The sequence below is a fragment of the Alligator mississippiensis genome, chromosome 1 (assembly GCF_030867095.1).
Source record: "Alligator mississippiensis isolate rAllMis1 chromosome 1, rAllMis1, whole genome shotgun sequence".
Taxonomy (NCBI): Eukaryota; Metazoa; Chordata; order Crocodylia; family Alligatoridae; genus Alligator; species Alligator mississippiensis.
In genome coordinates this window covers 438,758,538-438,784,902 of record NC_081824.1, presented here as the reverse complement: position 1 = coordinate 438,784,902, position 26,365 = coordinate 438,758,538, and the positions used below count along the sequence as shown (strand labels likewise).

General features: G+C 44.9%; 1 protein-coding gene across 1 annotated transcript in view; it reads right to left on the bottom strand.

Annotated features, from left to right (window-relative positions):
• MSANTD4 (Myb/SANT DNA binding domain containing 4 with coiled-coils) overlaps positions 1-25,969 on the bottom strand; it is a 32,075-nt gene extending 6,106 nt beyond the window's left edge. The window contains exon 1 of the mRNA XM_014600670.3: positions 25,817-25,969. The gene's annotated coding sequence lies outside the window, so the exon portion shown is untranslated. The remainder of the gene's footprint in view (positions 1-25,816) is intronic.
• Positions 25,970-26,365: the final 396 nt, after the last annotated feature.

Here is a 26,365-nt window from a genome sequence, read left to right as displayed (position 1 = left end):
CCCACACCCACACCTATCCACCCCCACAGACACACTCACACCCTCCCCCACACCCCACATACAAACAGCCCCCCAAAAACCTATACCCACCACCCCACAATATATAAGAGTAATACTTCATATAAGCTACTGTGCAATCACCTCTATGCACACTACACAAACACATGTAACCCAGGACAAAAATATTTTTTGAAGTCAAATTAATGAATGTTTTAGATGTTCATTTTTTAGAGTATAATTTGGTATTTTTCTGGTTCCAAGATGACAAAATCCCTTGCTGAAAAGAGTACTTCCAGGGGCAAGGGGAGGGACGTCTGGTGGAAAAGGTCAGGGGCTAGGGGGCAGGACTTCCGGTCACAATATGGTGAACGGGGGAGCAGGGCACCTGTCAAGTGGTGGGGCTACCCATGCAGCCCTCCACAGCTTACCAAAACTTGGTAAGCAGCCCTCTGCCCAAAATAATTGCCCCTGTTCTATATTCATGTTCCGTCAGCATTGTTTCTGCTGCAGCTATCATTGGGGAGCCACCTTGAGTGACATAACTCAGTGAATGAGCTGGTGATCAATTCTGCAGTCCTCAGCTCCTAGCGTAGTTTGGGTGATGTGGATATCCTTGTGATCCTGGGTGCAGATGATGCCATAGTTAATCAAGTGCTAATGCTTAAATCATGAGTATTACTATGATGTCTTGCACTGTTTTTCTGGTGGAACAGTGTGTTGGTGATGCTAAATTCACATTCTGTGCATTTGGCCAAGAGGAGGATGCCATTGGAGTTGACCTTTCCTACTCTTTCCTTGCTGATGGTTCCATTCCAGAAGTTATAGTCCCTTCTAACTCTGGCATTAAAATCACCAAGAAGAATAAGTCTGTCTCCCTCTGGAACATCAGAAAGTACTTGGTCAATTTTGGCATAGAATTCCTCCTTGGTTTCATCAAAGGCATCAAGAGCCTGGGCACAGACGCTGGTGACAGTGGCATATTGGCTGCCCACCAGCTTAAAACGGAGAGTCACAAGGCACTCATTAATTCTGATAGGGAACTCACTGAGTTGGTTTATGAGTTCATTCTTAATGACATAACGAACTCTTCCTCTTTACCCTTCCAAAAGAAGGTATAGCTACTTCCATGTTCTTCGGGCTGCCCATCTCCCACTCAGTCTTGCTCAGTGCAGCTACATCAATATTGTGCCACCTGAATTCTTAGGCCATTATTGCAGTGCAGTGCTGTGGGCATTCTCTATTAGGGTTGTCCATGAGGGTCCTAATGTCTATGTCCTGAAAATGGTATTTTTGACTGCAGTAAAGGTGATCCCACTGGATGTGGTTATCCAGTCAGGAAGAAATACAGAACACTGCATTAGACAGGCTATGTTTAGGGCACCTTTTCTAGCCCCCTTCCCATGATGGGTAAGCAGAGCAGATCCTCAGTCAAAGTTACAGCTGTGGAATTGCACCCGTTTCATCCAAATGCTAGACGACCTTCTTGGAATTGCCACCATCATGCCAGTTCATGACTAGGAGTTTCCAGACCTCATAATCCTGGTCTTGTTGTCATTAGCTAGTCATCAAAGGGCGTAAGGAATGTGCTGGAAAAGCTGTTTTCATAGAAGATGCCTGTGCATGATTTCTTTTATCATGGAGAAGCTGCTGCAAATCAGCTTCCACACGGTTCTTCACAGAACAGAAACTTGATCCGATGGCATGGAGACCAAGACAACAGGGGATCTAGTTAGGCTGCAGCCTTCACCCACCTTTGCAGCCATTGAGATTCTAACATCTTCTTCCGCTTTCTCTGCCATTGAGGACTTGCAGACCCGGGGCTGGGCAGGTTTATTTTAGTGGCAACATGTACTCACCATGTTACAGCACTGTCAAAGAATATATGTGGATTTTTAGGAGGAAAAACATTGGCATCTGCTATCTTCATCACATCCTGGTGGTGCTGCTGGTTGGTCCATGACTGCTTATTCATCAGAGTTACCCCTGCCTTTTTAAAATATAAGAAGGTATAATGCCATGGTATATAATACCATGTTGCTAATATCTAAAATAATTACATAAAATAGCATTTGGGGTTAACCAAAAATTAAACTGAGATTTTTTTTTATCTGGTCTTCCAGTTTTTCCCTTACCTTTAGTCTTTTCTACCATGAAAAGATACCTAACATCCAGGAAAGCAGCAGAATATTTAGTTCCAATTGGCAGTAAATCAATTTATTTAGTATCTGCTGTTGCTTTTCCAATCCAAATTACTGTGTAACCACATCTCTTTGTACTTATAGCAATTGATTTTCATGACCTGTCCATCAAATGCTAAGTTTAGCCCATGAAAGTTTTGTAATTTTGAAAAGGTCACAAAGCAACTTAATTAGCCAGAAAAGTTACTGATTTACTGTCTAGAAGTAAAGAATTAAAGTAACTTTCAGAAGTTTCTATAATATCTGGCTTCTTGAAAAACATTAGATTTAGATGACTTCCTAGGATCAAATTTCCCTGTTACACTGGTGTAATTCCATTTATATTACTATCATCGAAGAAGTGTAATTCGACCTTTCATCTTTAAGCATTTTCAATAGTTTCAAACAAGTTCTTTATGATTATGCTGACTTTAAGTTAATATAACAAGATACAGGCTTTTGTTCTGAATCTGCATTGGAAGAAAACACTTTTTCTTTTACCAATGGGCATATTTTATTATTTTTTCACTGTAAATTTGAAATACCAAATATGAGTTCCAGTAAAAAAATCAATTAAGAAAAACTCTACTTCATGAAGCTCATACATGTGGCATGATTTAGTGAGTTATATTTCATATTTGCAATTTATTAAGATTTCAGTTTTACAAGCTGCTAAGTGCCCTATATCAATCAAATTCAGCAAAACACGTAAGTGCATAATTAACCTTAGGAATATGTATATCCCACTGACTTCTGTAAGTATAGAATTATGGCCTGGAAAAGTAGAGCTGGAAGGGACCTCAAGAGTTCATTTAATCTAATCCTTAATGGACACATCTACATGAGATGTTTACCACGGAGCTGCCTAATTAGAAACGCAGTAAACATCTCAGTGGGAATGTGACATTATGGCAACATAGCGTTGGTGGGCACAAACCGTGACAACACAGTTATGTTGCTGTAGTGATGCACTTTCTTGGTGTAGCACATTGCTATGATGACACAGGGGCTAAAAATAACCATGTGCCACCAACACAGAGCAGTACAGGCTGTTATGCTGCCACAGAGCCAGGCTGGGGCACTGGACCCTGGTGCAACAGTTGCATATGTAGAAGCACCCAGTTTCTACAAGTGAAGTGCTATTAGGTTGCAGGAAACTACTTAACTCCATCGCAGGTTTCCTGAAGCCTAATAGCAGGAAACTAATTCACTCCTGTGATGGAGTTTTTTACTCTGTAGCACCACGTGTTTAGACACTACCCTGGCTGGCTGGGACATGAAGGTGCTTCAGTGCAGGGGCTGCCTGACAGCTAGCCTGTGTTGAAACACCCTCTTCCCCCAGCCAGCTTGCCCACCGCATGATGAACCAGGTCACAGCAGCCCTGGGCTGGCAAGCTGACCCTCCTATGCACTTTGGCAGCTTGGGCTGCTCTGACCCAATTCAACATGCGGCGGTCCCAAGCACGTGTTCAAATTCAGCACCTAGGAGCAATAAACCCCAGCATGATATGTGCTGGAGTTTACTGCAGCACATTAACAGCACATGTAGATGTGCTCTGTGTAAGGCAGAATCATCTAAACCAGGGCTGTCCAGTGTGGGCCCCCAAGTGTGCCACATAGGAGTCACAGACCCCCCTGAGACATGGGCTCCCTGGGCCACATTGAAGAGGAAAACTGAAGCAGTAGGAGAAGCTGGAGGAGGGATAGAGAGCCCACAGACCCCAGTGGCAGCAACAGCTGAAGCAGTTGTGGGGAGTTGTGCCTCAGCAAGAGCCTGAGGGCTGCAAACTACCACTTCAAAGGCTGCATGGAGCCCACAGGCCATGAGTTGGACAACAATGATAAAAAACATTCTAGACAAGCATTTTTTTAATGTGTTCTTAAAAACTTTCAACAATTGAGTTTCTACAATCTTTCTGCATAGTCTGTTCTAATGCTTAACCACTCTCAAAGTGAGACAGTTTTTCCTAATATCCAACCAAAATTTCCCTTACTGCAGTTTAAGATGGTTACTCCTTGTCCAGTCCCCTGCAACCATAAAAAATAATCAATCATCATCCTCTTTATAGCCACCCTTCAAGTATTTGAAAAGATGATTATCAAATCCCCCCTCAGTCTTTTCTTTTCCAGACTTAATGAATCCAGGTGTTCCAACCTTTCATTTTAACTCATGTTTCAGGGACTTCTAATTATTCTGTTCTCTGCTAGACATTTCCTAGTTTGCTCATATCTTTCTTGATGTGCAAGTGCCCTGAACTGAACAGTGTACTAGGTGAGGCTTCACCAGTGCCAAATGGCATGAGAACCACTTCCTTTGACTTGCAAGAGACATCTCTTTCAATGTAGTACTGCATGCCATTTGCTTTTTCTACAAGAGTACATTTTGACTCAAATTTATTTTATAACACATTATAAATTTCAGTCCTTTTCCACAGCACTGCAGTCTAGCTAATCGTTCCTTAGTTTGTATTTGTGCATTTGAGTGTTCAACCCTAAGTGCAAGACTTTCTATTTATTCTTACTGAATTTCATTTGATTAATTTTAGACCATATCTCTAGTTTGTCAGGTCATTCTCAATCTGAATCCCATCCTCCTGGGTGTCTGCAACTCCACCCAACCTGGTGTCATCTGCAAACTTACTAAACGTGCAATGCCATCCTCCAAATCATTAATACAAGTATTGAACAATACCAGACTCAGAACAGACCCCTGCGAAACCCAACTTGATGCTCTCTCTCAACTGGAGACATACATTAATAGACATTAATAACCATTCTTTGAGCATGACAATCTACCCAATTATGTAGTGTACAGTACTATTATCTACACCAGGGCTCAGCAACCCCTGGCATGTGAGACCATTTTGCTCGGCACACCACAGCTGTCCCAGGCTCTGGGCAGTTGCTGCTAGCCGCAGAGCACAAGCTGCTTGCAGCAGGGAGGCTGCAAGCCCTGTTGTGAGCAGCCTAGGCTCTGCAGGAGGCAACAGCTGCCCAGAGCCCAAGTCGAATGCAGCAGGCAGCCGGGAGGCTGCAACCAGTGCATCAGGGTCCAGTGCCCCATCCCGGCTCCCTGGCAGCAGTAGCTGCCCATGTGCATAGTGGGGAAGAGGCCTGGGGCAGCGCAACCCCAGCCCCTTCCCTGCCACGTGTTCCATAGTGTGTGAGCAGCCGCTGTTACCAGAGCCAGGCTAGGGCTCCGGACCCCGGTGTAGTTGTTTGCAGCGTGCCAGCCGCCTGCTGCAAGCAGCCCAGGTTCTGTGGCAGTGGTGGCTGCACGCACACCTCAAGACACTTGGCAGGAAGGGGTTAGAGGCAGCGCAGCTCTGGCCCCTTCCCCACCATGCTTCCAGAGGCATGTGCAGCCACTGCCAGCAATGAGCCGGGACGGAGCTCCAGACACTGATGCAGTGCTTGCAGCTGCCTGTTGTAAGCAGCCCGGACTATTTGAGCAGCCCAGCCCTGCTCCCCTGCCCTTTCTTTGCAGCGGGGGTTGTACGCCTATTGTCTGGGCTTTCCGGGGGAGGGAGTGGGGCGTGCTCTGTGCCCTGCCTTAGTGCCCACACCTGACAACCACCAGCAGTTCTCCATTCTTTCCCTCCCCTCCCCTCCCAGGGTACTGCCCTCTTGCATTTGAAGCTGGGGCAGGGTGTTACATTTATTTTAATGGTGGGTCTGGTTTGTAAATCTTTGCTCTGTGGGGGAAAGTGGCTGCAAACTTGCTCCCCTCCCTCCACCATGCCATTTGTTTTGTGTGTACTCTGTCCCCTTGCTCTGCTGATGCCTTGTGATCGGAGATGGGGCGGGGACTGGAAAGCTGCTGCAGCTGCTGCCTGAAGGAGCCCTCCAGTGGGGACAGCTGGCCCCTGGAGCAGCTCCCTCTCCTACCGCACAGAAGTGGTGATCCAGACAGAGCCCAGGTTGCTTGTAGCAGGTACCCACAAGATTGCCACTGGTTGCACTGGGGTCTGGAGCTCCAGCCAGCTCATTACTGGCTGCAGCTGCATGCACGCCTCAGGAGCACAGTGGGCAAGGGGCTGGAGCTGTGCTGCCACGAGAAGAATTGGGCCCCTTGTGCTGCCCGCCATCTGCCCTTGGCACACCAACATCTTTAAAGTCCAGGTTGTGGAGTTTCTTGGCACTTGGCCCAAAAATGTTGCTGACCCCTGATCTACACTGTATTTCTTTAGACTACTAATGAGACTATCATGAGAGACAAGTGTTAAAAGCCTTACTAAAATCAAGATATATAATAGCTACAATTCTCCCCCCATCCACAGACTCCATTACCCAATTGTAGACTGAAATCAGGTTAGTCATGCATGACATGCTCTTGATGAATCCATGTTAACTGTTCCTGATAACCTTGTTCCAGGTTCTTATAGTTTCCTTAATGAACAGCTTCATGATCTAAGCATCAAGGTCAGCCAGGTCTGTAATATCCTGGATGCTCTTTCTTCCCATTCCTAAAGATGGGTGATATATTTGCCCTTTTTTACTTGTCTGGGACCTCAATCAGTCCTTATAAGTTCTCAAAGATAAGAACCAGTGGCACTGAAATTACCTCGAAAGTTTCTGGCATACTCTTGGATACATCCCACCTGGCCCTGCTGTCTTGAAAACATCCAACTTCTCTTAGAAATTTTTAACCTGTTCTTCCACTATTCTAGTCTGCTTATTTCCACCCACATCCTTGCTGATAGCTGTGCTTCTTGTCTAGCAGCTGACTTTATTTGCAAAGTTTGAAGTAAAAAGACATGAAATATTTCAGCTTCCTTTATAACTCCCATCATTATCTGGCCTATGCATTTAGTAAGGTACTTACAGTTTCCTTGGTCTTTCTGTTACTTCTGACATAATTGTAGAATGTGTTTTTGTTGCCATTAACATCCTTATCTAGCTGTATTGCCATTTGTGCCTTGGACTTCCTGATCTTTTCCTGTATATCAGTGTAATATTTTTATACACCTCCCAAATAATATGGCCAAGTTTACGCTATTACAAGATTCTTTTTCAAGTTTGAGCTTGTCTAGGCTGTTTAGCTAGGTTAATCCCTTGCTTCACTTCATCTCCTTCCTTTCTGTTGGTATTACCTGCTCTTTGTATCCTTAAGATGGCCTCCTTAGGGTATTACCAGCTCTCCTGGATTCCTTTTCCCCTCAGACCTGCCTTCCATAAGATCATTCCAGGTTTATGTGTTTGCTGAAGTCTTCTTTCCTTAAGCTCAGTGTGTTTATTCTGCTATTCATAGTTTCATAGTTGATAGGGTCAAAAGGGACCTGAGCAGATCATCAAGTCTGACCCCCTGCCATGGGCAGGAAAGAATGCTGGGGTCAAACGACACCGGCAAGGTGTCTATCCAGCCTCCTTTTGAAGACCCCCAAGGTAGGAGCGAGTACCACTTCCCTTGGAAGTTGGTTGCAGATCCTAGCCACCCCGACTGTGAAGTAGTGCCTCCTGATGTCTAGCCTGAACCTACTCTCAAATCAACTTGTGGTTGTTATTCCTAGTTACTCTGGATAGTGCTCAGGGGAACAGGGCAGCTCCCATTGCCTGCTGGTCCCCCCTGGTAAGTTTTTAGACAACCACCAGATCCCCTCTCAACCTTCTCTTGTGGAGGCTGAACAGGTTCAGGTCCCGTAGCCTCTCCTCGTAGGGCCTGCCCTGCTGCCCCCTGACCATGTGAGTGGCCCTCCTCCGGATACTCTCAATGCTGTCCACATCCTTCCTGATTCTCTTTTATTTCCTTAGATTCATGAACATAATTGTCACTATCCCACAAGCTGCCTACTCACCTTCACATTATTAACTAATTCTTCCCTGTGAGCAGCAAATTAAGAAGAGGCTCTCCCACTAGTTGGGTTCTTTGCTGTGTGTACCCAAAAGTTATCCCCAACATACTCCAAGAACTTAATGGACTGCCTATACATTGCTATATTATCCTCCCAGCAGATGTCACAGTAATTAAAGTCCCCCATGAGAACCAGGTCTTGTGATCTGGATACTTCATTAGTTATTTGAAAAAAGCTCCATGTCATTCTTGCAGTTCTTCCCTCTTACCCAGAGACTTTCAACAGTCCTACCTTCTGCTTAAAGTATGACTATCTTGGTTGTGCAGTGGCCCAGCAAAACTGGAGAGATGGAAAGTTCCCCTAAATCAGCCTATGCTGCAGTCTTATGATTGGGCACTGTCCTGTAAAGTAGATATAGACCCGAATCGCCTGGGACTGAAGGGGGACCATAATTCAGATCTTCTAGTTACTGGGGGAATGTTCTAACCACTTGACTATTTTGCAAGAGGTGAGCATTTATGTGCCATATTCCCTGCCCAGCCTTCAGAAATTAATCTAGTAACTATCTTCAGAAATGAGATTAGGCATTGTGAACTACAATGAAACAGATAATGAACTGCATGAGTCAGATACTTAAAACACAGGTGTGGGAGTACAGACTTTCTTGTAGGTACCTACAAGTTTTCTTTGAAAAAAACAAAGTTATTTTTTTTATAACAGAATTGGAGAAAATGATGTTGGTGTGACCTAACTTTGTGTGATAGCTTCTTGGTTACAGCACAGTTCCATGAAATGGGAGATCTTGATTCTTCTCAACCTGAGAAGATTCAAACCCATATCTCCATCCTACCAGAGGAATGCCCTGACTGCTAGGCTGAATATAGGCAGTAACTTCCCACTATCCTGTTGAGACTGGGCCACTGTGCAGAAAAAAGGAAGGCATCATAAAAGGACCAGGGGAGAGTAAACAAAAAGGATTACAACTTTGTCATAAACTAAATAGGGGAGGGAATTGGCCTCTGGTCACTGCTCCTAGGATTGTTTATGCATTTTACCTTGAAACATCATTAGATAAAAAACAGAAATAGTATTGTATTATTATTATGAAGGATTATAGTAATTAGGCTGCCCAATTACTTGCAGTACCAATGCAAGGACCAGGTTTAAACACTAGGTTCTTCCAAAACAGCACCACTACTATTTTAGAACAAAAGAGTGTCTGCTGTTTTATGCTGAATTCAACATGGTTGGGTTTTTTTAGGCATGTCCCTCATGGGACTTGGGTACTCCTCCACTTCCCATATTTACTTGAGTCCAAAATGAGGATTTTTTTCCCTAATCAAATGGGTGGGAAAAAAGGCTTATTTTAGATTTGAATACAGACCCAGGGCTGAAGCCAAAGCTGAGCTACCACTTGCCTTGGGCTGGGATGGCCTGTGCAATAGGGTAGGGGGCCCAGCAAGGGCAGTATGGAGGGAGACTGAATGGGGTAAACCACACAGCCTGCCCTCATCTCCCCCCCCCTGCCAACCTTCTGCTCCAGCTTTGGCTCTGACCTGGCTAGGCCTGGAGCAGGCACCACTGTTTTTGGCTGGCTGGGCTTGGCTGAGACCACTGGCATTGTCTATCCTGGAGCAAGAACAGAGCCATCATGAAGGTAGGCAGCAGTGGGGGTGGGAGTGGAAGCAGGTGGTTGAGGGATTGGGGGGGGGTCAGTGGCAAGGGTCAGACACAGGAAAAAGGGGAGTAGAGGGGTCAGGTTGGGGGCCAAGGGGTGGGGTGGGCAGGCCAGGAGGGCAAGAGGGAGGGGAGCCACCTGCTTCTGCTTTCTCCACCACAGCGGTTGGGGGCAGATGAATTTATGATAACCCTCCATTCATAAGATTCTATACATGGAAAATTATTAACAAATGTATACTTTTCTATGTATATAATCTAATTATTGGGGGACTGTCTTAAAATCATCTTGGATTTGGGTAAACACTCTACTTTCTAGATGTCAGCAGGGCTGAAGCAGGAATTTGGGGAATGAGAAGAAGGGAGCATGTCAGGCATGTAGGGAAATGTCAGGTCAAGAAAGGACATGCTAGGTTCAAATACTGCATCAGGGAATTTCAAGCAAAATTCCCCGTAAGAGAATTCTCCTTAAAACTCCTACCATGTCCTGGTAGAACCTTAAGTTATATGATCATTGTTCTCTGACACTGAAGTTAGCTATGGCGGAATAAGTATGCTATCCTTCTTGTTTGGATTTTCATTATTATAGTACCATTCTATATGTATGACCCATTCAAATCTTTAGAAAACCCCAAAATATGAACAACATATTTACTCAAATACAAGATAAGGATCCCCCACCCCCAACTGGCATGGGGATTAAAGTCTCTCATCCTATAATTGCATTCAAGTAAATCTCATTAAATGCAGTCTATCAGTGAACTGCTGCCAAAAGCAGCATGAGCTTAGCAACAGAATCTAACTATGAAGCTGATTAAATGCAAGCAACACTGAACATGACTATAAAACATGTAGTTCACATTGGACAGACATGCTGATGGCAAACAAACACAAGAATACATTAGTATAGCCTTTCTGAATAAAATATTAAGCATAGTCCCCCTCACTGCTGACTCTTTTTCAAGTCATGGTGAGCCACGACATTGTGTACAGTTCACCCAGAATCCCTTTGTTGCCCCCTCTTTTGGCCTGGCACATATGATTTGTGTGGCCCTGCTCTCCAGGAGGTAAAGCCAGACTAGTTTGTCCTGCACCTCATCTGCATATTATTTTTTGGAGCATCCCAGCACTTGAGACAAGAACATGGATCCTTCTGGAGGTGTGGTATCTGGAATACACAAACATTTTGAGTAGTGCTGAGCTGTGGAATTATTGTGGCTTGAAATACTATTGATTCTGGCGGGGCCCTGCCCAATTACCTATATGGTAAATCATGGGCCTTTGGCTTTGAAGTAAAATCATGCAAAATTTGTACTACATATAAGTGCCAAAGTGTTGGTCAAAAACATGTTTATGGAGTACCTATGCTAAAAGTTGCAGCAGTTTCCAAAAAAGATAACATGCATCATACTGGATAAAATAAGTGCATAGGTACAATATGCAAATCGCTGTTGCCATATTTAATTTTGAGGTTTTTGTTTTCAAATTTGCTTCTCATTTCCATGTGCTCAGGGAAAGCAGGTTCTGACAGTAAGGAGAGAGGGAAGGGACTGCCAGGGGAAAAAGTTAATGGAAAGCTGAAAGCAAAGGGCCACCGAACTCCTAGATTTATTTTCCCCGCTGCTGCAGAGGGAAGGGGACAAATTCAAGACAGAACACCAATAATTAGAGTCTTTACTTTAAAAATTATAACAAATTTATTAATTTTCCATAATAGAATCTAATTATTGGAGGTCATCTTTTAATCCCGGTCATCCTCTATTTGAGTAAATATGGTACTACTTTTAGCTTTTAGTCTTCTCACTAACAGTTTCAGAAAGGGCATGGATTAATCAACGAGGCAGCAGAAACAAATGCTGCTCAACTGTCCAGAGACAAGTATCTTTTTCTCAACCTACTGAAGTCCTTTATCATGATTTTACACGTTAATTGGAGGTTTTTCTATTTCTCATGCTGCCTTCTCCATTGATTCTGGCAAATTATTATACTTTGGACTCATCTCGGGGACGCTGAGCTGACTTGAATAAACAGAACATCCTTGACATCCTTTTGTGAAGGATGTTACTCTCCTGCTGTACAAACTTCCCCAAATTAGGTAATCTCCTGGTTCCACAGAACCAAATTAACCATAACTTATATTAGAAAGCACAATATTTAAAATCAAATATAGTGGCAAAGGGAACCTAACACATTTGAGGTGATTAAAATTATAGCCTATATTATTTATTAATATAATCAGAAAGGGAAGAGACAAATGACAACATATGCCTCCAGTATGGGTAACATCTTTGCTATCTTTATAAGGTAATAGATAATTACAGTTAGTCAGTAAGGATTGTTAGGCTTCACTGCTCCTATTGGACCTGGCCCACTGTGTAGCCACATGTGCAAAGAATCATGGGACTACAAGGATAGCATATCTCTATCATAGATTCATAGATGTTAGGGTCGGAAGGAACCTCAATAGATCGAGTCCGACCCCCTGCATAAGCAGGAAAGAGTGCTGGGTCTAGATGACCCCAGCTAGATACTCATCTAACCTCCTCTTGAAGACCCCCAGGGTAGGGGAGAGCACCACCTCCCTTGGGAGCCCGTTCCAGACCTTGGCCACTCGAAATGTGAAGAAGTTCTTCCTAATGTCCAATCTAAATCTGCTCTCTGCTAGCTTGTGGCCATTATTTCTTGTAACCCCCGGGGGCGCCTTGGTGAATAAATACTCACTAATTCCCTTCTGTGCCCCCGTGATGAACTTATAGGCAGCCACAAGGTCTCCTCTCAACCTTCTCTTGCGGAGGCTGAAAAGGTCCAGTTTCTCTAGTCTCTCCTCGTAGGGCTTGGTCTGCAGGCCCTCGACCATACGAGTTGCCCTTCTGGACCCTCTCCAGGTTATCCGCATCCTTCTTGAAGTGTGGCGCCCAGAATTGCACGCAGTACTCTAACTGCGGTCTGACCAGCGCCCGATAGAGGGGAAGTATCACCTCCTTGGACCTATTCGTCATGCATGGACCTATTCGTCATACATCATATACTGTAATGTGTTTCAAACTGGGGTATGTGGCACTTTGCTGAGAGGTATATGCCTAAATTTTAATGGTGGTGGAGTTTCTACTTGGTCAACGCACAATAAGTAATGATACTAAAGTAAGTAATAATTTTGGTGTTGACAGTCTTCCTAAGGAATGAATCTGCGGAAACATGCCATATGTAAGGGGTTTGAGGAGCCATATGCTACAGGTAAAGGAGTATGCAGTAAAAAAATAAATAAAAAAAATCAGAAGTCACTAGTTTAGTAGTTAAGACACTCCCATGATAGAGGAAAGTTCTGCTGTCAAGGTTATTTCTGATTTTTTAATCAATGACTATGCAAGGTAAAATGTGTAAGCAGTTCTGGCAGCATGCACAGGAATGCATTGGAAACAGGACTGGAAAGGACTTCTAGGGTCACTTAATTCAAAACACTACACAATGTATACTGCATTATTCTACTTTCCTTCTGCTTTGCTGCAGTTTAAAACCACTGCCTTATGTCCTGTCCCTCATGGAAATTGAAAAAAAAGATACTGTTTGTCTTCCTTGAGAACATTTCAGATATTTGAAAACTGTTACCTATTGTCTCCTCCTCAGTCTGCTTTTCTCCAGACTAACCTTATCTAATGTTGTCAGTCTTGCCCAGTACAGTTTGCATTCCAATGCCATAGTAGTTTTTGTTTCTATTAATGTAGTCCCTTTTACTTTTGCATTTACTTTTTGGTAACAGCATCACACCTATGACTCAAACTGACTTTTGGTCCACCATAACCTCCAGATCTGTCTTTGTAGTACTAAGTCACTTTTTGTACCTCTAAAGTGTCTTCACTGGCTATACAAAGATCCAAGGTGTCTATGCAGGGCAAAATGAAATACCCTCCAGAACAAGCAGTCTAATACTTACCAACTGCAATGCCTAAGTACAGAAGCTTAAAAAAACTATTTTAATCCACTTGCTTTCCCTTCCTGTGCCTCAATTCCCCATCAGTACTCCCTTAGCTCCAAAGGCAGTTGTGAGAATAAACATATTGAAGGGTGTGGGATGTTCATATACTATTGAAGGTTATGCATAGACATTTGTAGCAGATGTGATTTTAGATGAGCTTCCCTCTAGAATTTCAGAGAGGGGACTTTTAAATCTGACAGCTTTTCATATGGATTCTTAAAGCTCAAATGAATTTATTCTTGCTCAGAGAAGCAAAATAAGTTCAATTTCAATTTTATGTTTGGAGCTTTATCTTAGTATCCTGCAAAACAAGAGTTCCATACAAAACAATTTTTTGAAAGTGAAAATAATACAGTTGTTTCCACAATTTTGTAAAATTCAAATTTAAACAAATGTTAGGACATCTTAACTATTCTATGTGAAACCCAAACATTACAATACCTCATAATACAGCATGAAACTGATTTAATCAATTTTCATTAATCTGGTAGAAAGGCAAGAAAGGTGGTGTTTGATAACTTTTTCCTGTGGGCCAATGGAGGTATTCATCTGCCAACCCAACTTATTTATTCAGGAGGTCTCCAAGAAGTCATGAAAAGGTTGCTAAGACTCATTCAGGCCTCTGGCTATTAGTCCATGCAGCTTACCTATATGTGCACTACTGATACTACCAGGGGCAACCTTGAGGAGGTAAAAAGTGATTACATGGCTCTGCGTGCAAATGTGAAGGAGAAGTGTCTCACATGGTGCTCCTGTCAGTCCTTCCAGTCAAGGGTAAATGTCTGGCTAGAAGCAGATGCATCCTGGAGATAATCATGTATATGCATCAATGTGACCAACAGGGTTTTGACTTCTTCAACCATGGTCCAAGAAGATGGACTTTTGGGGTTCACCTAATGAAGACAGAGTAGAGTGTCTTTCCATAGAGGCTTGGTAACCTAGAGAGGAGGGCTTTAAATGAGGTTCATTGGGGGATGGAGACAAAAAGCCCATAGGTAAGTAAAGAGCCAGGGAACCTGGATAAAAACTTAAATGAATAACGGGGAAGCAATAGCAGAAGCCTTAGCAATGTTCTTGGGGAGAAGATAGACAATCACTTGGCTACCTGTATTTATATACCAATGTGAGAAGCATGCGAAATAAACAGGAAAAGTTAGAAGTCTTAATGCAATTGAGGAATTATGATATAATTTGGATTATGGACACATGCAGGGAGAAAATTAGGAAGGCCAGGGCACAACTTGAGATGTAACTGGCAAGGGACATAAAAAGCAATATAAAGGGATTCTACAAGTATGTCAAAAGTAAGAGGAAGAGCAAAGAAAACATAGGTCCCTAGCAATCTAGTTACAGATGATGCAGAGAAGGCTGTACCCTAGGTTAATGAAAGAATTGGCTAAGGTTATTTCAGAGCTAATGCTATCCTCTTTGAGTAGATCAGGTGAAGTCCCAGATGACAAATATAGAACCCATCTTCAAGAAAGGGAAGAAGGATCTGGGGGACTACAGCCCAGTCAGTCTGACCTCAATACTTGGAAAGATCATGGAACAGATCTGCATGGAATCCACTGTAAAACACCTAGAGGAGAACAAGGTGATCAGGAACAGTCAGCATGGATTCACCAAAAGCAAATAATGACTGACTAACCTTATTTATTTCTGTGATAAGGTGACAGGCTCTGTGGATGGGGAGAGGAGGTTAGGTGGGAGGGAAAAGAGCAGTGGATATAATATACTTTGACTTTAGCAAAGCTTTTGTCATTATTCCCACAACATTCTCATTTACAAGCTAGGGTAATACACAAACTAGACAACAATCTTGCAAGGTGGATACATAACTTGTTAGATCACTGAGTTCAATGAGCAATCTTTAATGGCTCAAACTCTAGTTTGTAAAAAATATCAAGTGGGGTTTCTCAGGGGTCTGTCCTAGGTCCAGTATTGTTTAAAATCTTCATTAATGATTTATACACTGGACTGAGTGCACACTTAACAAATATGGAGAGTAGGGCTAGGATCCAGAGTGATCTAGACAGACTGGAAAAATAGTCTACAATCATTCAGATGAAATTCAACAAGGATAAGTGTAAACTCCGGCACTTGGGATGGAATGCACAAATACAGGCTGAGGAGTGACTGGCTAGGCTGCTGTACTACAGAGAAAGAGATGGGGTTTACAGTGGACCATAAGCTGAATATGAGCCAATGGTGTACTCTTGTTGCAAAAAAGCCAACATACTCAGTTGTATTAACAGGAGTGTTGCCTGTGAGTCAAGGGAAGCAATTCCTCCATACTATTCAGCACTAGTGAGATTGAGTTTAGAATGATGTGTTCTATTTTAGACCCAACACTTCAAGAAGGATGGGGACAGATTGGAAAGAGTTCAGCACAGAGTAACAAAAATGATGAATGGCCTGGGAAACAAGACTTACAGGGAAAGACTGAAAGAACTAGGGTTATTTAATTTGGAGAAAAAAAACTGAGGGGGGATTTGATAAAAGTCTTCAGACACCTGAAGGGGAATTATAGAGAGGATGAAGATAGACTATTTTCTGTGGCCAAAGAAAACAGGAAAAGGAGCAATGGACTCAAAATACAGCAGGAGAAATTTAGGCTGGAGATTAGGAGGAACTTTCTGACTATGAGGCAGTTATGCACTGGAGCACGCTACCTAGAAAAGTTGTAGACTCTCCACCCCTAGACACTCACAGGCTGGACAGACACCTGGCTAGGATGCTTTGGTCAGGGATGATCCTGGTTTGAGCAGGGGGATGAACTAGATGATCTCATGAAGTTCCCTTCCTGACTTACTTTTCAATGATTCTATGAAAGCGAATCATCAACTGTTGTATTTATCAGTAGCCACATCCTGTGATTCCTAGGCAAACTGTTGATCGAGAGATCCTTCAATAATGAGGCAAAAAGCAATTCTACTTTCTGCAGTAAAGTTTTTCCAGGGTGACAGGGAAATCATAGTATGATACTGCCTACAGCCCGTTACTCAAAACTGTTGTCTAGGGACCAGTGATAATTGGGAATCATTGATACATATGGACTATAAAATAAAAAAAATTGTAAATCAAAATAACATCCTAAATACTGTGTGTGTATGCGCGCGCGCGCGCGTGTTAGGGCTATGCAAAGCTTTGGTAGTTGATTCAGTCTGGAGGAGATTCGGCCTGACTTGGGGAACGAATCTCCAAATTGAAGCTCTGAATCAATCCGAAGCATCTGAATCAATTTGAAAAAGCTTCGGAAAAGATTCAGCCACATGGAGATTTGGCCATAGGCTAAACAGGCAGCAGACATAGCTGCCTCCAACTGGTAAGTCTGTTGGGGTTGGGACAGGGGGGAGGGAAGGGGTGTGGGGAAGGGAGGGATTGGGGCTGGGACAAGCTGCCCAGCTGGGGCAGGGGCTGCGTTACTTGGGAGGGGGGCAGGGAGGTGCAGGATACAGGTGCAGCAGTGCTGGGAGCAGGGGCTGTTAGCCTCCCAGCACTTAAAAAAAAAAAAGCCCCACACTCACCAGCTCTCAGCAGGGATCGGGGCTTTTGAGGACTCGTGGCAGAGTCCCCTGTGCTGTGCAGGGCAGTGGGGATCGCCACCCGCCCCCCCCCTGCATGGCAGCTGTCCTATGCTGTGGGTGCAGCACAGCTTGGAAGGGCGCTGTGCACTGTCCAGGATCTGGGGCGACTCCATCTGTCAGCCATTGCCCAGCACTGCTCAGCCCCAGTGGCCACAGCTCTCAGACAGTGAACGGTGCCCTGCCGAGCCACGCTGCACCCATGCAACAGCTGCCACATAGTTTCATAGTTGGTAGGGTTGGAAGGGACCTAAGCAGATCATCTAGTCTGACCCCCTGCCATGGGCAGGAAAGGATGTTGGCATCAAATGACCCCAGCTAGGTGGCTGTCTAGCCTCCTTTTGAAGACCCCTAGGGTAGGAGCGAGCACCACTTCCCTTGGAAGTTCATTCCAGCTCCTAGCCGCCCTGACAGTGAAGTAGCGCCTCCTGATAACTAGCCTGAATCTACTCTCAGTCAATTTATGGCCGCTGTTCCTTGTTACCCTCCATAGTGCTTGGGGGAACAGGGACTCTCCCATTGCCTGCTGGTCTCCCTTGGCAAGTTTACAGGCGACCACCAGATCCCCTCTCAGCCTTCTTTTGTGGAGGCTGAACAGGTTCAGGTCCCGTAGCCTCTCCTCATAGGGCCTGCCCTGCTGCCCCCTAATCATGCAAGTGGCCCTCCTCTGGCCCCTCTCGATGCTGTCCACATCCCTCCTGAAGTGCAGCACTCAGAACTGGACACAGTACTTCAACTGCAGCCTGACCAATGTCACATAAAGGGGGAGGATCACCTCCTTGGACCTGCTTGTGATGCATCTATGGATGCATGACAAAGTACGGTTAGCCTTCCTGACCGTGTCACCACATTGGTAGCCCATGTTCATCTTGGAATCAACAGTGATTTCAAGATCCTTCTCTGCCTCTGTGCTGACGAGAAGGGAGTTCCCCAGCCTGTAGGTATGCTGCTGGTTCTTCCTCCGTAGGTGCAGTACCTTGCACTTGTCTGTATTGAAACCCATCCTATTGTCATCCACCCACCTCTGTAACCTGTCCAGATTTAGTTGTAGCCTGTCCCTGCGTGCCAAGTGCTGGAGGGGTGATCCCCACTGCCTCCCACTGTCCCGCGCTGCACAGGGGGGCTCTGCCACAAGTGCTCAGAGGCCCAAATCACCACTGTTGTAGCCAGTGAGTGCAGGGCTGTGACAGGGGGCAACTCTCGGGGCCCAATCTCATGCTGGCCCACCCACCTGTCTCTATGAGGCAGTCCTCCCCACTTCACCTGCTACAACTTTGCTGTTCTCATAACAAGTGATAAAATGCAGAAGACTGCCCATTACATGCCCCAATGCCAAGGGCGCTATCTACGGCTCCGATCTTCCCTACACCACAGTCCATGCCTTACAGATGGCATCACAGTTTTTAATATCCCCAGCCCCACACTGAGCCCCATAATCCTCCAGTCCAGACCCCAACTGGATCCCTCCAATCAGGTGGCCTACTCCATCACAATTCTGCGCTGCTTAGCTCCCTGAACTCTTCCCCCTCTCAGGCATGCCCCTTCTTTGGTCACAGGCCCTGGCCTCACCTCCAAGGCCAGTTGGAACCCCAGGCCCTCAGCTCTTGGTGTTCCTTGCAGTGGGCCCCTGGCCCTTTTGACCCTTCTGGTCTTCGCCCCAGCAAATACCAGTTGAGGATGCCTCAAGTCAGGCTTCTGAGCATCTAGCCCACACTCTCCCACGGGTCCGCCTTCTCAGCCCTACTTATGGGGTTACCAACCCAGTTGTAGCAGCTGGAGTTATTAAGGCACCCCAACCCACCTTTCACCAGGATGGTAACTGGCCTGGCATTTCCTGGGGGCTCGCATGCCACTAGGAGCCTCACAAGAACACCCATCCCCAGCAAGGTATAGTTTTAGGTCATGCCCAGGACCAAGAGCCTTCAAGCCATCCCCATAAGCTCTTTCCCTTACCTCCAGGGTTGTTCCTGCTGCAGGTCACCTAGGCAATGTTTCTGCCTCCAATGGCAGCAGCAGACTCCAGCCTTTAAATACTACGTTCTTAAGATGGCTGCCACAATCAGGCACCTGCTGGATGCCTGACCCAGTCCTTAAAGTGGCAGGCACCAACAGTGCCCTGCCACAGGGGCTTTTTTTTGTTTTTTTGTTTGTTTTTTTTTAAGTGCTGGGACTAGGCTGGGGCTGGACTGGGCAGCCATGGGGGCTTCTCCCATGGCTCCCTCCGCCCAGGGAGAAACAGGCACAGGTGGTGGAGCTGTGGGAGAACCTGCAGCCGCCTAGCTGTGCCTGCCTCTCCCTGGAGATCCAATCACCGAATCTCTCCAAATCAGCACCAAATCTTCCGAAGCAGATTCGGCAGAATCGAATCACTGTCCTCTGAATCATCTGAATCCGAATCAAATACTTCCCTATTTGCACAGGCTTAGTGTATGTGTGTTAGTAATCTAAGGTGTTATTACCAGTATACGTAGGGGCATCTGTTCACAAATTAGATCTTGGTTCTTTTAAAAATATGCACATAATCTTAAGAACAAGTCTGTGGGGGTTTTATTTTCAAAACTGCAAATGATTATGACCAATCTTTCAATAATCATTCAACTTAAATTACAGATAACAATGAAGATAATTCTATCCCAACTATGTAGTTGGTCCAATAAAAGATTACATTCTAAGAAATCCTTGTTACATAACAAAGAAGCATTTATGATGCATAAAGCATTCATGAAGCAGATTGACATTTGTTAATGTGTTAAAATACTGACTGATTTTATTTATATACTGCATAGTAGTACAAGCACTTTTAGGAAACTGCTGTACACCATACAGCTAAAAATACCACCATTCAACAGTGGTAGACAGAATGGATGCTATCTGGCCTCTGTCACTTATCAGGAACTTTCACAACATTACCAGGCTAGATGAACAGCTTTTAGCCCCTCAGCTACCATGGAAGCATGTTAACAGATTCAGGTGTGCCATGGTTCACAGTGCCAACACCAATCACAGTGCCAACACCAATCATGTCTGAGCCTTTTGAGATACCACACTGTAACTGAGGTGCTACAAAGGACACTACACATGAATGCTAGATGGCAGCCTGTTTAGTACTGGATTTGCTAAAGGTCTTCTCAAACTGAACACTGACTGGTAACTCAAAAGGTAATGACTGGGTCAAGACCACTTGAGTTTTTTCAGTGTTTGCATTATTATAGATGCATAGATACACACACAAACACACAATATTGGCTAAAATAACAACCTTTTTTCCAGAAGCAGCTTCTTTTCTAACTTTCCAGTTCCCACTAGTTTCCTATACAGGCTTACCCTTTTATAACATTTTTCACCCACCCCAGCATGCATTTTTGAGACTAGCCATTTAAATGTTGCAGAGAAAAACAACTACAAGCCAAAAATGTTTTTTTTAAAAACTAGTTGTCACCTACAGTCCCCACCTTAAACATCTTGGGCTCATCATTAATGATCTTCAACCCTTCCTGGAACAGGCTTCCTCTCAACATAGCCATGGAGTACAAACCTGTCCTAGCTTACAGACAGCTCCCCAACCTCAAAACAGCATCTCTCCAGCAACAAGCTACCCAACTCCTATCCTCACTGAGGCACCAGGCCTTGCAACAGACCCAGATGCAAGCTGTGTCCCCTATTCAATAGAGACCACATCATAACTGAACCAAATAACATGGATTACAACATCTGAGGTTCATTTACCTGCAATACTACTGAAATCATATATGCCATCACCTGCTTACAGGGCCCCTCTGCCTCTGCTGCCTATATTGGAGAGAGGGGGCAATTTCTACATGAAAGGATGGACACTGATCTGACATCAGTTCTAGAAAGACATCCAGACCTGAGGCAGAACATGTTAACCCCCGATTATCCCATCGCTGATTTCACAGCAGTTGTTCTTAGACCACATACACTTTAAAAACAAACCTGAATATGAAATTGTGGAACAAGAAATCCCCCACAAACCAGTCTGTCTTAAGTATGGTTTAAACAGGGAGTATGAATTATGTCATTACTGTATTAGCTTTTGTGATTCCTTTGTCCTTAAGGATTTATTACTTATCTCCTTCTCCCAGTATCCCTTCACTGCCTCCTTCTCCCCTCCTTTCATTCAGTCTTCAGTATTCATTGCACTCTTTAACTGATGCACTGCTTTGTGCATGCTACACATCTCTGATTTAGTTAGCCTATGAGGTGCAAATTGGCCCTGTCTTCTTTTAAAAACTGGACAGTTACTGCTTACATCACTCTTTTTTAATTGATATGTTTAGGTTATGTTTTTCCTTACCATTCGTCTCATTACTAAAGTGATGGCACATTTCTCCCCAGCTTAGGACCTTAGAAATAGGTCCTAAAATTTGCCTTCTGGTGTATTGTCAGGGATGCTGCACTTGCTAGGATCACCTGGGCTTATTTCACTTTACAAATGTCATGGCACTTCAGAGGCTAAAAGCATGGGCCCTGTAGTAGCAGAATGGATGGGCTTGTGAAACCCCTCTAAACTTGGTATCTACTACATGACTGATGGGCCTGGATGACTCAGGTGGGCCTTGCCAATCCTATATTCCTAAATTAACAAGTGAAAATAAGAATCTAAAGAAACATATAAGCTAGTAAAACATTGAGCATATTGATAAACGTGGCCAGACACTAGAGATACCAACCAAAAAAGGAGGTACGAGATCACTATGCCAAACTACAAAAAGGTCCATGGTTGACTGGACAGTTACAAGAGATCAGCAAAAGACCAACATGGAAATATTTTCAGCATCCCTAAAAATAAAACGAAAAGATGGGTGAAGCACTTCCATTATATATTAATCAGGCTTCCTCCTGAAACGAACTTAGCTTTTACAATGTAGATAAGATGAAAGAACTCAATGTTAATTACAAGGAAATCACCTTGGGGGCACTAAAGCAGCTGTCAACAAAATAAAGAACTACAAGGCAGCAGACCGAGATAAAGTAACTGCAGATCTGCTTGAAGCAAACAGTAAAGGGAACTGAAAAATGCTCCTACACCATTCCTCACTAGCTATGGGAGACAGAAACCTCTAGAAGAAGGGAAAAAGGAATCATCATAAAATTGCTTAAGAAAACAGCTTTAAGCAATCATAACAACTGGTTTGGGACCACACTACTCAGGGAAACTCTTCTGTACAATTATTCTGAATAGAATTCACGGTGCCGCTGAGCTAGATTTCATGAACAAGTAAATTTGTTTTCATCCTGCCTACTCTTGCATTGATCATATTTTAACTCTGTGTGCTGCTACAGAATAAAAGCAATGAATGGCAGCTATTGCAGGCCTTCAACTGACTTTCAGAAACATCTGACGTGGAGACAGTCTCTGTGACATATACTAGAAATTTACCAATTCCTCTGTAAAATAATCAAGATCTTGCAAAATCTTTAAAATGCCAAAAGTCCTGCCTGCCACCTGTCTAATCGGGAATTGACCAATTTGTTTATGAAGAGGAAAGAAGAACCCTCAGGTAGAACCCTACACCACATTCAGGACTCTTAGATACAAAAATCCACAGGTGATAAATGCAGAAGGGACTGTCATTCAATAATTGGGCTCTACAGCCACACTCACAGATGTTCAAGAAGCTGGTGCCTCTCTCAGCACAAATTTATTGTCTCATGAGACAAGACAGATGCATACCTCTGGAGTTAGGCAAAGGTGTTTTCTCTTTCCTTTTTTGTTGGGCGTCAATCATCAACTTTGCCATGTGACAAACTGCTGGCATGAAAACTGGAATTAGGTATGTAAATCGAGTAGTTGGAGAGCTAAACTTTTGCAGGTGTTATTTGCCTCATGAATATTTTGATAAATTAAATGCAGGAAGAGATCAATGGCCTAGTTAGAACTGATAATTAGAGCTCCAACGTTGTTGCACCTGCAACGGTCCAGGAAATGTACAGGAGGCAAGGGTTTTTTTGTATTTTGCATTGGACCACCAGTACAGTTGAGAGAAATTTTAGACACATTTTTGGGCATCAAAGTACCATTTCTGTGCCCTCATAAACAATTAGGGTCTTATAACCACCAAGTTAACAATGTTATGAGACTCAGTACAGCCCTGCTTGATTCTATTTTTCTAAATGGAGTAGCCTTGAATACTGTTGATGAGCTTACTTTTCTGGGCAGCACCTTTTATAACTCAGGTACCTGCATGTCTAATGTAATGACCCAAGTGGGCAAGGTAAGCACTGTTTTCTTGGAAGCACTGCTCAATATGGAAATCTAATATCCTCAGCATCTGCATTAAAATGTAAATCTTATGTAGTAAGGTATTAAGTGCACTCCTACATAGGTTGGAGTTGCGGAAGAGCAAAAAGTCTACCAAAGAAAAATGATCAACTCTCATTGTGGCTCCTCATATATTAATGCCAAATATTCAGAGAAAATGGGCAGGTGGAATAATGTTGATATCCTAGAATGGGCACAATTACTGGGAGCTGTGCAATCAGTACCAGCAAAACCTGGTCATATTCTGAGGATGCCAGATAATAAGCTCCCCTAAGAAGGAAGAAAAATCAATCCAGAAAGAGTCCTTGCAACACATGAACCAAAGAAGTAACTTTAGAGATTAAAAACTTCAGCAGATTAAAACAACTGTCCATGACAGAATGGGCTGGTGATAATGAACTTCTGCCTTACACATGTAATGGTGAGAGAAACAAACATGATTCATTTGATTGTGTTAATTAACAGTTGGGAGGATTATAGTAGTTTGTTTACTACTTTGAGTAAATTTTACTATGGGATTATTGACTCACTTAGATTAAATCAAAAGTGAGGGGATGCATTAATTATGTTACCTTAAAGGTGTAATAATACACAATGTTAGGTACAAACTTCACATGGGATAAGTGTGGAAGGGACTGTCATTCAAGCCACACACTCAGACATTTAAGGGGCTGATTTTTGTGGCGAATGAAAAATACATGTTATCTAGAAAATACATGTTATTAATCACAAAAGAATAGGTATGCCTGCACAGACAAACACAGCAGTGTGCCAAAATACATCCATAATCTAATCTGAGAAATTATAAATTGCTGTATTTAAAGTCTAATTTGCAAAATGCATATACTAATGACACAGTTCAATAAGAATATTGATTCACTATGAAAATGGGATAGTTGCTTTCCAGGATGCACAAATGACTGAAAATTATTGTGGGCCAGTTCTACAGTTCTCAGCAATCAGCATCCTGGTCGACTCCCTCCCCAGGGACATCAACTGCCGGCTCCTCCTGGCCCAGGGCAAGCTAGTAATATATCTCACCAAGGAGACTCTGGCCAGGAGGACCCCCTGGGGACTGTGGGGCTGCTTTCCTGTCTCTGGTGCAATCCCACGTCCGAACAGATTTTCACCGGGCAGTGTCCACTGGCTCCTTAAACTCGTCCGAGAGCCAGTGGGCACCCTCCAGTGTGCTTTGCCTGGTGTACCCTCCCCACCTTAGCACATTGGCTTTAAACTTTTGACCTTCACTCCCATCCCTGTTTTCTTATCATCTGTCCCAAGGAATTAGCTGCCACTTTCCCAGTAGCTTCCCTTTCTGAGGGGGGCTTATAGTTTCACCTGGTGGGCCATTTGCTCATGAAACCCTAGTGGCAAATAGGCCTGGTTGACTCCCCAGGGACTTTACTTGCTGGCTCCTCCATGGAGCTGCCACCACAGGCATGTACCTGGCAGGGATCACAGACTCTCCTAACACCTTCTGTAAGTACAGGAAGACCCCAGCATATGCCTGCCTGCACTGTGCCAGGCTGCAGCTCCTTCACCGCCTCCTCCAGAATCTCCTGCTTGGTTCTGGCTGCTCTACTCCCCACACCTTTTCTTTCATACACTCCCTGTCCATGGCCCATCAAATCCTGGGACCTCCTAATCAACCTCCTCCTAGCCCTGGCCAAGCTGGAAATAAACCTGACGGGAAAACGGCTCTGGCCGCAAGGACAACTAGGGACTGCAGGACTGTTTTCTGGTCTCTAGTCCTCTTCCACCTCCGGGCAGAGTTTCGCTGGGCAGTGTGCGGTCCCTCCCAGGCAGCCGCAAGGAATGGGGCAGGAAGCTGGGGCGGGGCCTCGGGCCCAAGCCAGGCCAGGAGGAAGGGCGGGATGCCTACACCAAGGTGCAGCCTGGTGCAAGAGGAGCCGGGTAGCGCGGATCGGACGATACTGCCCCGGAGCGGCCAGGCTGAGCCGCCGGACGGGGGCTGAGAACTAGCGTCAGGTGCTAAGGCGGGGGCAGCCCGGGGTGACGAGCTCCACGAGCCCCCCCCCGGAATGACCCTGAGACGCGGCTCTTCGTTTTCAGCCCGGGAGGCTCCTCCGCCCGGAGCCCAGAAAACGTGCGCGGGCCCGGGGGAGGGGCAGCTCGCGCGGCGGTGGCGGGACAAAGGGCGGCGGGGCCAAGCGGGGCGGCTAGAGCAGCCCCCGCCCGCGCAGCGGAGGGAGGGATGGATGGATGCCGGGCCGGGGCCCGTATCTAACCCGCCCCCGGGGCCCGCAGCGCAGGAGGAGGGGGGTGGTTGAGGAACCTCCGCACCCCCCGGAGCGGCGCCAGCTACTCACCTGCGCCCAGCGCTCCCGCCGGCGCTTTAACAGCCCCCCTCTCCTATTGGGAGCCCCGCCTGCCACTCAGCGCTCCCATTGGTAGAGCGGGCCTGCCCTCGCGCGCAGCCCCGCCCGGCCGCCGTGACTCGCCGGAGCAGACGGGGCAGCCTGAGCCGCGCCGCTGGTTGGGCGACGGGTCACCCCACCTCGACCCCGGCGTTTCTGCCCCGCCCCCGTCTTCCCCGCTCCTATTGGCTCGCTCCGCTGCTTGTCAGAGCGATCCCCGATTACGATTCCCTCGCGGGAGGAAGGTTCTGCTTCCGAGGCATTAATGAGCTTCCGGCGGCCTGGAGCAGGCAATGAGGATGGGGATTCTGGTTTATTATGATTTTTAAAAAACATCCCCCATTTTTGGATTAAAAGACTAATTCCAAATCCACATTTTCCTGCAATTAAAATGAAACACCGCTAATATGGGCATATATGGTGTTCATCTTAACCACAGAAAAAAGTGGATTTTGGGTTACTCTTCTAAACCCAGATTTAAAAAGTAACCCAAAATCCACA